We start from the raw sequence: 15,157 nt of genomic DNA on the forward strand, positions 1-15,157 counted from the left end.
TGTGAAATGTACATCATAAACACGTTAATATTCTCTCTCTCTCTCTCTCTCTCTCTCTCTCTCTCTCTCTGTGTGTGTGTGTGTGTGTGTGTGTGTGTGTGTGTGTGTGTGATAGTTAAAGAAGTTTGTGAACCCTTGAATTTTTGCGAAATGAGAACGTTATCCATTGTACGTGAACTCTTTCATAAACAGTCTTAGTTGCTGGTTTAATCTTCTGGAAATGAATCAACAACGGTTACCACGAAAAGCTTATGACGTGTCACAGTATTTAGATGAAAGAGGAAAAAAAAAACTGCTGTGTTACACAAATAAATGAAATTTTATGTCAGACTGGTTTCGGTATTATGTGGCTGCAACAAGGGATTGGGGATGTTAAATTGTTTCTAAACATTTTCATATAACGTCTGGTCGACATATCTATTCAGGAATGGTCCGGGGTATTCGAGACAAAGAGATATATTCACATTATCGAATATTTAAGGTTGTCTTTGAGAAAGACAAATACATAATGATTGCAGGTATTTACTGCTTAGAGTTGCTCGCTCTCAAATCAGACATGGTGTACTTCCACTCAACAATTATATCACTCGTTATAGCAACCCGAACCAGAAAAAATGGTGCCCCTTTTGTATATCAAAAACCGAAAATGAATTGCCTTTTCTGTTTGAATGCTCAGATATATATATATATATATATATATATATATATATATATATATATATATATATATATATTTCTAAAAGATTCAACGAAAGTTCCCATTTGCATACTTCTCCAAGTGACCATGACCTATATAGGTGTAATTTGTCTGGATATATATTTCATGGTATCAAGAAAAGATCTCGTATGATCAAAGATGATTACTGAACTGATGCTTTCAACGTCATTGAATTCATACGTTCTGTATGTTTGATTTGTTGAAATAGGTGAATGTGTAAGTTTATAACGACACTGCAAACATGTTAAAAATGCTAAGGAAATGTTAAATGTACATCATAAACACGTTGTTATTATTATTATTATTACTCTCTCTCTCTCTCTCTCTCTCTCTCTCTGATAGTTAAAGAAGTTTGTCAACCCTTGAATTTTTGCCAGCTGAATGATAAACATTGATAATAACCAGAAAATCCCAAACGACTTTTTATCAGCTTGTGTGATGCTATTGAGATTTGCCAGCACCACAATTCATATATTATTACAATGTTCTTGCTGTTGATATAATTATCCAGAATGTACCCTGTTCGACCCCCCCCCCCCCACCCCCCTCCCCCGCCCCGACACCCACCATACCCAGACCCTGCCCCCAACCCCGTCCCACCCCCTTCCCATGTGTTTTATAACGACCTTAGGCCGATATACAATAAACCATTTGTATTTGTCTCTTTTTTTTTCTTTCTGTCTCTGTCCCTCTCTTCCCCGTTACGATTTCCGTTTTTTAACGTCCGTGACTTGCCAGAACAAAGGGAAGATAGAATATTGTATCATCTGATATAAAATATATATTTGAGAGAAAGATAATGCGTGTTTTTTGGAAAACTAATGGTTCAGATCAAAATGAAAATCAGGCATATATTGCCAAAAAAGTGCAGTGTTTTGTTCATAAAACTATGAAAAAAGAATAAAACAAATAGTTTTTTTTAAACATCGTAAAAGGCATTTTCCAGTCGACAAGTAAAAGGTTTACTGAAGCTCAAATCGCTCACCATTTCAAACAGCAAACACTGTCACATACAACCCATCCCGCACAGTCAGCAGAGGTCTACCTGTCACAACACTTTTTCTGTTGGATGGATGGATCCAAATTAAAGAGGTTGGGGTTTTTTGGGGTTTTTTTGGTTTGTTTGTTTTTGCTTTGTTTTGTTTTTGTTTTTTAATCACATGTTGTTGTTTTTTCTGGTGTGTAGTTTTGCGTTCTTTTCAGCTTGCATGTTAATTGGAAAACATTGTGAGTAAAAATCATATTCAGCAGAATCGTATTTGCGTGTAAGCAGTTATGATCACTGACACTGCCTATGGAGAGGTATTGTTTTTATCTTGGGAAAACAACACTCCTATTGTTCTTTTTTAAACAGCTCTCCTCCCAGAAACTCTGGAAGTACTCTGACACAGACTGAACCTTGGCACTGTTGTTTGCAGGTCCAGAAAGTGACACAACGAAGCATGCAGCTATGATAGCTGGAGCTTCAGTCGCTATACTCCTGGGAATAGCGATTATCATCCTGTGTGCCATCAGGATCCGGGGAGGTGGGCGGAAACCAAACAGCAGAACCAGTCCCCCAGCTGACCACGTCGCCATGACAAGCGCCATGTCCGGGGATGGTCGTGCAGCAAAACAAGAAACATTTCCCGTGCCTGCCCAAACAAACCCTTACGAACCTTCTGAAAGCTCCGTTGACATGACCTCAACGGTTGACGACAGCAATATGTCGCAGTCGTCAGTTTATCGGTAACTTCATCTCTTAACAGCTCCATTAGCGCGCGCGCGCAAACACACACACACACCCACCCACACATACACACACACACACACACACACACACACATTGCAATGTGTCTTTATTTTCTTGGCCTGCTTTATTTTAACTGTATATTTCTACCATTTAGTAAAATTGCATAAATTGAAAACATATTTTAGAATGAAATAACTTTTTGGCATACATCTTTTTATGTGATTGATCACACTGTTCTTTTTCTGCTTCTTCTTCATGGGCTGCAATCTCCACGTTCACTCGTTGTACACGAGTGGGCTTTTACGTGTATGACTGTTCTTACGCCGCCATATAGGCAGCCATACTCTGTTTTCGGGGAAGTGCTTGCTGGGTGTATTCTTGTTTCCATAACCCACTGAACGCTGACATGGATAACACGATCTTTAACGTGCTTATTGACCTTCTGCTTGCGTATATACACGAAGGGGGTTGAGGCACAAGCAGGTCTGCACATATGTTGACCTGTAGATCGGGAAAGTATCTACCTTTTGTCTACAAGGAGCCTTTACCAAGATTCGAACCTGGGACACTCAGATTGAAAGTCCAACGCATTAACCACTCGGCTATAGCCCCAGTCGATCATACTGCTGATATTCTGGAGATTGTGTGTGTAAAATGATTACACTAGAACAATGTTACATATTATATTTACCAAAAGGATAATTATTGACCATAAAATATCCTTTAAAAAGCATTCCTATATATACATATTGCGTAGAGATGGTTTTTGTGGGTTGTTTTTTTTTTTCCCCCTTTCCTTTGGAAAGTACACTCTACATTCAAAGTATTTGAGGAATGTTGAGAAAAAAAGACAGAAAAAAAGTAAGGGTGAAAAATCGTTGAAAAGGGAAGAAAGAAAGAAAAAAAAGGAAAAAAATAGGAGAACGGAAGACCCATCAACAAAAAAAAGGTATGGGATAAAATGGGAGGTTTGAGGACCCCCCTTGCCACCCCTCCAAAACAAAAAATCAACATCAACAAGAAAAGGTATGGGATGAAATGGGAGGTTTGAGGACCCCCCCCCCCCCTTCCCCCTCGTCCCCATCCCTCCCAAACAAAAAGTCAACATCAGCAAAAAAAAGTTATGGGATAAAACAGGAGGTTTTAGAGAAAAAAAAAATCAACATCAACATAAAAACAACCAAACAAACACCAATTACACCCACAAACACACACACCTTGGTACACACACACACACACACATGCACGCTCACATGCACGTGCACAACGCAATGTTTTTCAATTACTTTGTCCTGCTGTTATTTTTAACAAAATGATGCAATTATTGACTATAAAGAAAATCATTTTAAAAAGCAACCCTTCATATATAGCTTAGCTTTTTCTTTGTTTGTAATTTCTTTCCTTTGGAAAATACCTTAAACATTAAAAGTATTTGTGGAATTTTGAGAAATCAGGCGAAAAAAGTGTACACAAAAAATAGAGAATAAATATGAAAATAATAACATTGATAATGATAAAATCGAAGAAGGGAAGAAACGAAATAAAACGGAAAAACATAGGAGGATGGAAGACAGAACAACAATAACTACAACAACAAAAAAGATACGGGATGAAATGGGAAGTTGGGGGACCCCCACACCCACCCCCCATCCCCCGCCAAAAAAATGAAGATAAAAATAAATAAATAGAATTAAACAACAACAACAACAACAAAAAACAATAATGATAATGTCAGTAATAGAATAAAATAAAATAACAGAAACACATTACACGCACAAACATATACAAAGGCACACACGCGCACGAACATCAACACACACACACACACACACACATATGCGCGCACACACACACGCACGCACACGCGCGCGCGCGCACGCACACACACACACACACACACACACAAACGCACAGAGCAATATTTTTCATTTCTGTTGGCCTGCTTTTATTTTTACCAAAATGATGTAGTTATTGACTATAAAAGACCGGAAAAAAAACAACAACAATTCCTTGATATGTTGGGTTAATGTGGAGTGATGGCCTAGAGGTAACGCGTCCACCTAGGAAGCGAGAGAATTTGAGCGCGCTGGTTGGAATCACGGCTCAGCAGCCGATATCCCCCCCCCCCCCCCCCCCCCCCTTCACTAGACCTTGAGTGATGATCTGGACACTAGTCATTCGGATGAGACGATAAACCGAGGTCCCGTGTGCAGCATGCACTTAGCGCACGTCAAAGAACCCACGGCAACAAAAGGGTTGTTCCTGGCAAAATTCTGTAGAAAAATCCACTTCGATAGGAAAAACAAATAAAACAAATAAAACTGCACGCAGAAAAAATACAAAAAAAATGGGTGGCGCTGTAGTGCAGCGACGCGCTCTCCTGGGGAGAGCAGCCTGAATTTCACACGGAGAAATATGTTGTGATAAAAAGAAATACAAATACAAATAATAGATTTTTTTAGTTTTGTTTTTGTTTTTTTCCTTTCCTTTGGAAAGTACACAATACATTAAAAGCATTTTAGGAATGAAAAAGCAAAAAACAAAAGAAAAAAACCCAAAAACATTGATAATAACAACATCGTAGAAAAGGGGAAAAAAGAAAGACAATGGAAAAAATAGGAGAACGGAGGACCCATCCACAGCAAAAGATAAAAGATAAAATGGGAGGTTTTAGGAACCCCTTCCCCCTCCCAAACAAACAGACAAATAAATAAAAAAATGAAGAAAAAAACAAACACACACACATTATACACACAAATACACACGTAGGCACACACACACACACACGCACACTCACGTGCACATGCATAAAGCAATATTTCTCAATGCTGTTGGCCTGTTGTTATTTTTAACAAAATGAAGCAGTTACTGACTATGAGGAAAATCATATAGAAAAGCAAGTCTCCATATATTGCTCTCGTTTTCGTTTGTTTTTGTTTTTTTCCTTTCCTTCGGAACGTACTTTAAACATTAAAAGCATTTCTGATTTTTTTAGGAATAAAGAAAAAAACCCACAAAAAACCACAAAAAACAAAATAAAACAAAAACAGCACAAAATAAAGATAAAATAAAAGATGAAACAAAAACATTGATAATAATAAAACTGAAGAAAAGGAGGTGACAATTTTTTTAAAAGAAAAAGAAAATAGGATGGAAGACAGATAGAAAAAAAGAATGATAAAAAAGTGCCACCTGCCTATCCCCCTCAAAAAAGAAGAAGAAAGGAAATGGGGAAAAAAAAGATGATGGAAGATCCCTAAAAAAGGGAGGGGGCGGGGGGAATTAAGAGGACGGGGGACTACACCCCCTCTCCCCCACACATCAGTAACACAAACACACATATGTACACACACACACACACACACACACACACACACACAGACACACACACTGAAGATCCTCTTTTTTTTTCAAATGTGGGAAAATGCGAGGATTTAAGACCGCCCACCTACCTTCTCCATCTCCAAAACAGAACACCCCCTTCGCCCCCCCCCCCCCCCCCCCCCCCCCCCCACGCTCACAGCCAAACACAAAAGCAATAACAGTATTTCATATAATCTTTGTCAAAATGATGCAGAAAGGGCGAAAAACCCTTTATATAATGCTTTTTTTCCATTTTGAAGGTAAAAGAATTGGAGTTTGAGGAATGACGGATGGAAAAAGCAAAAGCAACACACACACACACACACACACACACACACACACACACACACACACACACACACATGTAAAAAAGAGAAGAAAAAAAGGAGAAGAAAAAAAACACAAAACAAAACCAAAAAGGTAAAAATAAAAAAATGAAGAATAACAAAAAAATCAAAAAAAGAAAAAGGTGAAAAATAAAAATAAAAATAAAGAAAATGAAGTAAAACAGGAGGATGGAGGACCCATTAAAAACAATCATATATATACATATATATATATATATATATATATATATAAAGATGAAAGGAAAATGGTAGGTTCCAGGCCCACCCTCCTCCCCCTGAAAAAAACAACAAAAAAACCAGCAACCCGCAATGAATATGTTTCTGGAAAGGAATCAATATGCCGCTCAATATAAACCCTGCTCGTAAACTGGGGGATCTGCCCCAACACCTGATTTGTTCATATAACTTGCACGAGTCAGCCATACGTTTTGCTTCAGCGTTGTTATGGCTTTGCTAACTTTTTTTTCTATTTGATATGTGCTCTTTACGTCCAGCTTTTGAAACAATTTTGAGAAGACAGACACACGTTTTGTGATTGTCCAATATAGCATCAAGGAGAACACACTTGCCATTGTATTTATAGTGGGTATTTTGACAATAAATTTATAAAATGCACATACCCGGGTTTGCTGATATGTTCAAGTATGCATATATAATGCATAATTGGATATTTGCGTTAGTATGTGTGTATCCACATATATCAGTGTGCTTCCTCACATATGATCGAGTCATCACTGTTTGTTGCACAAACTGCATCATGCATTCAGTCACAAAGTTCGTTCAGGGAGTGCAATCATATACGACAAAACATATCAACTCAAATCCAGCCCCAAATCATCGATAACACAGTAAGGTTAGCATCTTTATGGTACAAATAACTTGACGTTCTAAAACACCATAATTCTATCTCACTTCCCACCCCTCCACTCTATTTCTCTCCACCTTCTCTGTCTGTCTGGCTGGCTCGTCTGTCTGTCTGTCTGTCTGTCTGTCTGTCTGTCTGTCTGTCTGTCTCTCTCTCTCTCTCTCTCTCTCTCTCTCTCTCTCTCTCTATCTATCTATCTATCTATCCATCTCCGTGTGTGTGTCTCTCTTATCAATTTGCCAAACTATCTGTCTGTCTGTCTGTCTCTTCTTTTCTCTCTCTGTCTCTCTCTTATTATCAGTTTGACAGACGACAGGCTTCCAGGAAAGGTACACAAGATTGTTGTGTTATATGCAGGAGAATGGGAAGAAAACGTTGTCCGAACAAAGAAGTAATTAATGCAGAACCTCCGTTCTGTAACGATGATATCAAAACATACATACATACATGACCACACCCGGGTTTGTTCGTCACATTACCAGCATCGGCAGTCCTCAGGGATCTATTGATCTCAGGTCGCCAGGAGGCCACACATCAGAGGAGACAATGCACTGCTGCCGATTCACTTCGATAGAGTTCAGTAGTGCTTGTTCTGGTTTAATGTACTTAGGACAGCACCTACTAAGGCCCCTGCTGACGACAACAATGGCTAAGTCGTGGAGCCAGACAGAGTGAGCGTCTCCACCAGAGTACAGATCGTCACCACGCCCCTCCAACAACAGCCCCCACTGGCCACTCTATCCCCACCGTCACCCCCAAATGGATCTGCCGACACTGACAGGACTCACCCCAAGCACGGAAGTTGAGGGTTATCCAAACTGAATTCATCATGAAAGCAGGGCATGAAAGGCCACATAGTTTGGGACTTTTTTTGTTTCATTGATGATGGAGAAGGAGATGATGATGATGATGATGATGATGCAATGGAGGTCCATGTACCAGCCGCCGTAGTGAAGTGGTTAGCGTCGCAGACTGACCGCTGGGCGGACGCGGAACCGAATCCCAGCGGAGGTGGTTTTTTGGCCAGTAGCCGGCTCCTGCCCAGAGTTGAGTGTGCTATGGGCTTAAATGAGAAGACTGGGACCATCCAGTCGAGTATCATCCACTTCACGGATGCGTCTTTGTGTGTGTTGCTCTAATTTCCTGACAAACATCGCAAGTGTCTGTATTTCTCAGGCCTGGTTGACACAGGGATACCATTATGACAGAAATCGTAGAGTACATACTTGTTATATAGTCCCAAAGCCTAAATGGACCTCCACAGCAGCATCGTCATCATCATCACCATCATCATTGTCATCTTCATCCTCCTTCATCATCAATAGAAAAAGACCCATATTATGTGGCCTTTCATACCCTGCTTTCATGGTGAACTCAGTTTCGATATCCCTCCACTTCCGCACTTGGGGTCAGTCATGTCATGGTGCTCAGTGTCGGCGGGTTCATGGGGGACTGTCGTTGGAGGGACGCGGTGGCAGTCTCCACTCTGGGGAGACGCTCACTCAGTCTGGCTCCATGACTAAGCCATTATTATCGTCAGTAGGGGGGTGGGAGTGGAGGATGGAGTTGGGGGAGGGGGGCCCAGTAGGTGGGTGTCCTAAGTATGTCAAATCAGAACAGGCACTACTGAACACCCCTGAAGTGAATCAAACAGTGCAGGGTGTCCTCTGGTGTGTGCCCTCCTGGCGACATAACATTGATGGTTCCATCTGGACTGCCGGCACTGGGACTGCGACATACGAACCAGGGACGTGGCCGTGAATGGGGGACACGGAATGAGTAGCGTGGGAGTAATGCCACTGAAACGGTGCAGATGATGGGGCAGCAAACAAGAAAAGGTTTGAGACTACGTGACAAGCTCCCCCGCCCCCCCACCTTCCCCCCCTCTTGCTAACACCAAAAACCAATAACAGTCACCAGAGCAACCCACTGATTCACTGTCCTTACTCTTTCAGCAGTCTGTTTCTTAATCACTGCTACATTATATATATCCCATACAAATACAATACAAAATAACTTTATTCATCCATTTGGAAATTAAATTGTGCATCCACAGACTCGTCACTTCTATTCACAATATCTCAGCCACCAGCCAAGTCTAGCACACTCACAACATGACAAATGTTCAACGAAAACAGCAATGCATAAAGCTAAATACAAGCGAGTAACACAACACAGCGGGCACATTCCCCCCCCCCCCCCCACACACACACACCCAAGTCCCCTTACCCTCCTAACCACACACACACACACACAAATATATATATATATATATATATATATATATATATATATATATAGTAAAATTCGTGACTCGCAACTACCAGTTAAAACATTTGAAAAAGTATACGATAATTAAGACATCCACACATTCATGTAAGTGCACCAGTTTTACCTATAACACACACACTCTCTCTCTCTCTCTCTCTCTCTCTCTCTCTCTCTCTCTCTGCGTAAATATAAAGAAACACAATATCAGAACAAGAAATGCTTCTATAAAAATCATTATGAATTTCGAACATAAACATCAATGTTGTAAAACTCGTGACTCGCAACTGCCAGTAAAAACATTTGAAAAAGTATACGATAACTAAGATATCCACACATTCATATAAGTGCACCAGTCTTACCTATAACACACACACACACACTCTCTCTCTCTCTCTCTCTCTCTCTTGGACACCAAAGCTGGGAAGAAAAAGAAATGACATGAAGGCCGTGACCCTGATGTAGTCAGTGATAGTGTAAATCAGTCCTCAGGTGAGCTGACTTTACTGGCATGGAACGTGGAAGGTCTTGCCTCCAAATTAAATGATCCTTCTTTCCTGTCCTATGTTTCGGATTATGGCTTTATTTGTTTCACTGATACGTTTATGCATAGCTTTTGTTCATCTGTAGACACAGACATGACAGTGATGATGACAGCAGTAGTTGGTGGTGCTGCTTCTGTGTCTGTCTGTCATCACCAGTCTTCTGACAATGTGTCAGACTCAATGATCACAATCAGATATATGTATATAACACCACGTAAATTTGTTTTAGATTAAAGGAAAACTATGAGATGACCTTTAAGAACTAATATAAATAGATGACCTTTAAGAACTAATATAAAAACAAAGTCATCAACAACTCCAAGAACAAGAGACAGACAGGTAAAGGAGAAATGTAACACAATTGTTCATTAAAATAAACACTGTGATGAATAACTTCAAGGATTATAAATCATAATGGTCAGAGAGGCAGAGAGAGATAGAGAGAGATAGGGGCAAAGTAACAGAAATGTTTATTTGACAATGCTGATCTACCATTACCTGCCATAGTCATTCCTAAGACTCCTAACCACTGAGGCAGTCATAGTTCCTGGACACACATTACTGTATGTTGTCCTGACTTCAACCTGATGTTGCCCAATTAAACAATGTTACTTAATATTAGTAAAACATCTCAAACCAGTTCCTGTTAATTCATTTTATAAATAAACTGCCTTTGTAAAAAAAACAAAAAACAAACAAGTATAATAAAAAAAAAAATCAACAGTATTTCCTTCATGTCATATGAGCACATGCAGTTTCACTCCATAATCCATCAATACTGACCAGTAGTTTCATGCAACTGCTTTGCTTGTGGAATCATCACAAAACACAGTTAATCAAAACTGAACTTTCAATTCTCAATCAGCAGGCTTTTCTTTATAGGCCTCAGCTACATGGCAAACCACAGAACGGTGTTTTTTAGTGCTGCATATTGGACTTTCTGTCTGTCAGGTCAGATGGATATATCTGGTAACCTGGATCCCAGTACTACCTGTCACAGGGTTGAATTGCTGGCGACTAAACCAGCACCCCCACCAGTCCTCTCGGGAGGATGGTGAGGAGGGTGGCTAGACACCCTGGTGGAAATAAATGACCCATCAAAGGGCGCCGGCTCTGGAGAGCTACCTGCGGCCACCTAGCTTAGGGAGTAAACCCTGACAGAAAATCTGGTGCGTGGCCCCTAAGGCGGTTGGATGGCAAACGTTGTCACTTTCTGGCAGCTCCTGCAGCCGCGTTGGCACGAAATCGTAACAGCCTTGCTGTTCCTTTGGATCTGCAGCGAGGTGGAGAGGGGAGACAAGCTGCATGGGCAACAGCCTGTCTTCCATATTATATTGCCCAGTCTTATATCCGTCCATCCATCCACAAACACCTTGCACCTACAACCTGGAGAGGACACTCCAGCTTCGCTACTAGCATTAGCGTCGGAACAACACGTGAAGCAACAGTTACCAGTTATAAGTTAGCACTCAACTGGCGTAGAGCTGACGCCAGGGGTTGCTTTTGACGGTGGGAGTGACCCTCGCGTCCTACTGGACAGCTGCCGCCCGCCCCAAGCTGGGCAGCCCCCAGCCAGTTAGGTGGTGTCCCACCACGACCTGCCTTCTTCTATGGGTGTATGAAGATTAGGAGAATATCCAACAAGCAGGTCGTTAATTTCCGCACCAGGCAAAAAGAAAACTTCAAGAAACGGATCAACAATAAAACTGGCCTGTTGGAATGTCCGGCAATGATGCCTGGCCTCTCCCAAGATCTGCAAGACATAAATGACGCCAGAAAGACGGCTGTCATAAACAGCGAGCTAAAGAGACCAAATGTGGACATTGCCACTCTGCAGGAAACACGGCTGGCTGACTCAAGAACACTAAAGGAGAGGGACTACACCTTCTGGCAAGGAAAGAGCTCTGACGCCCCAAGAGAGTACGGGTAGGCTTTGCAGTCAGGAACAGCTTGCTGAACATGATCGAACCAGGCAGCGGCGGTTCAGAACGACTCCTGACTCTCCGCCTCAACACCTCTCAAAGCTATGGCACTCTCGTCAGCGCATATGCTCCAACTCTGTCCGCCTCTCCAGACGCCAAGGATGAGTTCTACGAAAATCTCGCATCAACCATAAGGAACATCCCCAGGACAGAACAACTTGTTCTCCTGGGCGACTTCAATGCCAGAGTGGGTGCAGACAACGATTCGTGGCCCTCCTGTCTCGGTTCCTTTGGGGTGGGGAAAATGATGGAGAACGGACAGCGACTACTTGAGTTTCGTGCCTGCCATGAACTGTGCATCACCAATTCCTTCTTCAGGACGAAGCCCCAACACAAAGTCTCCTGGAGGCACCCGCGTTCAAAACAATGGCACCAACTGGATCTGATCCTAGTAAGACGACCTGCCATCAAAAACCTTCTCCACACTCACTCTTACCACAGCGTAGACTGTGACACGGACCACTCTCTGGTATGCTGCAAGATCAGACTGCAACCAAAGAAGTTCCACTGGTCAAAGAAACAAGGGAACTCTCGCATTGACGTCAGCAAGATGTCTCAGCCAGACCTTGTAGAACAGTTTGCAGAGGCCTTTGAGAGAGAATTCGATGCATTGCAGCACAGAGAGACTCTGCCATATAAAGATGGGAAACGCTACGAGACACCATGCACCGCATTGCCATGGCCACCTTTGGGAAGAAAACCACGAAGTCCCACGACTAGTTTGAGGACAAATCATCAGAGATGACTCCCATTATTGAAGCCAAGCATGCTACACTCACCGAGTACAAACGGTCATCCAGGTGAGAAGAACCTGCAAATCCTCAGGGCCACCAGGAGTAAGGTTCAGCTTAACGCCAGGTGATGTGCAAATGAGTACTGGACAGAGCTCAGCGAAGAGATGCAGAATGCTGCTGAAAGAGACAACATTCGAGGGATGTATGATGGCATCAAGAAGGACCAACACAGAGCAAGACTGCCTCCCTCAAATTCTCCACTGGGGAAGTAATCAACGATCCTAGCCAGCAGATGGGGAGATGGGCGGAACACTACTCTGACCTCTACTCCACAGAAAACATGGTGTCCAACTCAGCACTTGATGCCATCAAGTGCATGCCAGTCATGGAAGAACTTGATGCAGAACCAACTGAGGACGAACTCAGCAAGGCCATTAACAGCCTGACATCAGGCAAGGCACCTGGCAGCGACGGAATTTCCCCACACCTCATTAAACACTGCAAGACTACTCTTCTACATCCTCTGCACACAGTCCTCTGTCAGTCCTGGAATGAGGGAGCTGTACTACAGGACATGAGGGACGCCAAGATCATCACCCTGTACAAAAACAAGGACAAAAGGAGCGACTGCAACAACTACAGAGGCATCTCGCTTATCAGCATTGTAGGCAAAGTCTACACTCGGGTCCTTCTCATCCGCCTGCAGAAATCTCTCCCGCCTCAGAGCAAAGACAAAAGTCCGCGAAGCCCTCATCAGAGACATTCTCTTTGCCAGCATGCCGCAGTTGTGACCCACACCCAGCGGGACTTGCAGTCACTAATGGACCGCTTCTCCCAGGCCTGCAAAGATTTAGGTCTGACCATCAGCCTCAAGAAGACAAACATCCTAAGCCAAAACACGCCATCTCCACCAGCCATCACCATTGATGACTACGAGCTTGAAGCCATCCATCAATTCACTTACCTTGGGTCCACCATCACTGACAACCTCTCCCTTGACACCGGGATCGACAAGAGGATCGGGAAGGGAGCCACAACAGTAGCCCGCCTCAAACAAAGTGTGTGGACAAATCCCAAGCTGACCACGAATACAACGCCTGCGTCCTCAGCACCTTGCTGTATGGCAGTGAGGCGTGGACCACACATGCTCGTCAGGAGAAAAGGCTCAATACATGCCACCTGAGAAGCCTACGGCGCATACTCGGCATCTCTGGCAAGACAAGGTGACAAACACCGAAGTCCTGACTCGCGCTGGCCTCCCGACCATGTATACCATGCTGAGACAGCGTCGGCTGCGCTGGCTGGGCCACGTTCGCCGCATGGAAGATGGTCGCATCCCAAAAGACATCCATTATGGAAAGCTCGCCACAGGGCAGAGAAGCATCGGCCGCCCACAGCTGAGATACAAAGACGTTTGCAAACGTGACATGAAGGCGCTTGAGATCAACACTGAGTCTTGGGAGGACCTTGCAGACGACCGCAACAGCTGGAGAAACACTCTCACGAATCAGCTACGGACTGGTGAGGACAAACTGTCAGCTGCTGCAGCAGAAAAGCGACAGAGACCATCTGTCTCGCATCGGTCTCTACAGTCACAGGCGACGCTGCTTGGTCCAAGCAGACAGCCCAATTAGACATTAGGTCGGATATACTCTATCCATGGTCAGCCATGGCCGAAGGAGGCCTACTACTAATGGACTTTCTTCATTAGCTTGAAAAAACAAACAAACATGGGAGTGGGAGATATATCAAACACACACACACACACACACACACACACACACACACACACACACACACACATATATATATATATATATATATATATATGCACACTTATCTGTCTGACTATTCTTTTGTGATCATTAGTGATCATAAAATAGCTTACCGTCTGTTTTGTTGTTGTTGTTGTTGTTGTTGTTTTTAGTGCCCTAATGTATGTTGCTTTTTGTTTTGTGTGTGTATCTGTCATTCTCTCCCACTCAGTCTCAATCTGTTTACTTTTTTAAAATTTTAATGCAGTTTAGATATATATATATATACTGTATTTGCTAATGTGGACATGTGTGTGGTTGCTTGTCATATAGCATGTAATCAATATGACTTCTCTGCGAATTTATTTGCACTGGGTGTCAATGTTTATGATCTTCTTTGGAGTTCGTGACTACTCCCCTTTCCTCCCCCAATTTTCGTGAGTCTTCATTCACGGTATTGACAACATTTCTGCATGTTTTGTTCAAATATCTCATGGTATCTTGTGTTTTCTTTTAAAGATACGGATTTACATTTTACAAATCAATATAATGCGATTTGAATTTTGACCTAGTCTGCCTTTGTTATTTCGAAGTGTATATCGTTTGGAATGAGCCCTTTTTGTTACATTGACTTTGAACGTATGTTTTAACATCTTCCCAAAACGTTTAGTCTGGTAAACAGTAGTAGTAGAAGAAATTTCGAGGATATCCTCCTGCAAATGAAACTGTTGCTATTGCCAACTTCTTTCATCCTGACTAAGCGCATAGGGTTACGTTTCTGGCCAGGCATCTGCTTAGCAGTTGTGGTGTAACGTTTATGAATTTGTCCGAACACAGTGATGTTTTCTT

Source organism: Babylonia areolata, chromosome 34, assembly GCF_041734735.1.
Source record: "Babylonia areolata isolate BAREFJ2019XMU chromosome 34, ASM4173473v1, whole genome shotgun sequence".
In the NCBI taxonomy this organism is placed as follows: Eukaryota; Metazoa; Mollusca; class Gastropoda; order Neogastropoda; family Buccinidae; genus Babylonia; species Babylonia areolata.